Below are 1,351 nucleotides of genomic sequence, written 5' to 3'. Positions count from 1 at the left end.
GGCAGCACCGTCCCTGCTATACGAAAGCCCATCCAGCCCTGTGCCACCCGGGGGGTTCCAGGGTGCTGAGATGGCTGACGTTTTGCTCCGCTCTCGACGGTCACCGCGCAATGCAAGAACAGGCCAAAAACTGGCCAAAACGGCCCAAAAACGGGCCAAAACTGGCCATTTTGGCTGCACGAGCGAGCAGGCGGCGAGCGGCGACAGCGAAGCGAAGCGAGAGCAGCACCGTCCCTGCTATACGAAAGCCCCATCCAGCCCTGTGCCACCCGGGGGTTCCAGGTGCTGAGATGGCTGACGTTTTGCTCCGCTCTCGACGGTCACCGCGCAATGCAAGAACAGGCCAAAAACTGGCCAAAACGGCCCAAAAACGGGCCAAAACTGGCCATTTTTGCTGCGCGAGCGAGCGGCGAGCGGCGGACAGCGAGCGAAGCGAGAGGCAGCACCTGTCCCTGCTATATACGAAAGCCCATCCAGCCCTGTGCCACCGGGGGGTTCAGGGTGCTGAGATGGCTGACGTTTGCTCCGCTCACGACGGTCACCGCACCACGCAAGAACGGACCATAAACAGGCCAAAACAGCCCAAAAACGGGCCAAAACTGGTCATTTTTGGCTGCGCGAGCGAGCGGCGAGCGGCGAACAGCTGAGCGAAGCGTGAGGCAGCACCGTCCCTGCTATACGAAAGCCCCATCCAGCCCTGTGCACCCGGGGGTTCCAGGGTGCTGAGATGGCTGACGTTTGCTCCGCTCACGACGGTCACCGCGCCATGCAAGAACGACCAAAAACAGGCCAAAACAGCCCAAAAACGGGCCAAAACTGGCCATTTTTGGCTGAGCGATGCGAGCGGTGAGCGGCGAACAGCGAGCGAAGCGAGAGGGCAGCACCGTCCCTGCTACAAAGCCCCATCCAGCCCTGTGCCACCCGGGGGTTCCAGGGTGCTGAGATGGCTGACGTTTTGCTCCGCTCACGACGGTCGCCGTGCCACGCAAGAACGACCAAAAACAGGCCAAAACAGCCCAAAACGGCCAAAACTGGCCATTTTAGGTTGCGCGAGCGAGCGGCGAGCTGCGAACAGCGAGCGAAGCGTGAGGCAGCACCGTCCCTGCTATACGAAAGCCCCATCCAGCCCTGTGCCACCCGGGGGGGTTCCAAGGTGCTGAGATGGCTGACGTTTTGCTCCGCTCACGACGGTCACCGCGCCACGCCAGAACAGACCAAAAACAGGCCAAAACAGCCCAAAAACGGGCCAAAACTGGCCATTTTTGGCTGCGCGAGCGAGCGGCGAGCGGCGAACAGCGAGCGAAGCGAGAAGCAGCACCGTCCATGCTATACGAAAGCCCAATCTAGCAAA

Source organism: Musa acuminata, unplaced genomic scaffold (assembly GCF_036884655.1).
Source record: "Musa acuminata AAA Group cultivar baxijiao unplaced genomic scaffold, Cavendish_Baxijiao_AAA HiC_scaffold_981, whole genome shotgun sequence".
In the NCBI taxonomy this organism is placed as follows: Eukaryota; Viridiplantae; Streptophyta; class Magnoliopsida; order Zingiberales; family Musaceae; genus Musa; species Musa acuminata.
Note: the sequence above shows the minus strand (reverse complement) of the source record.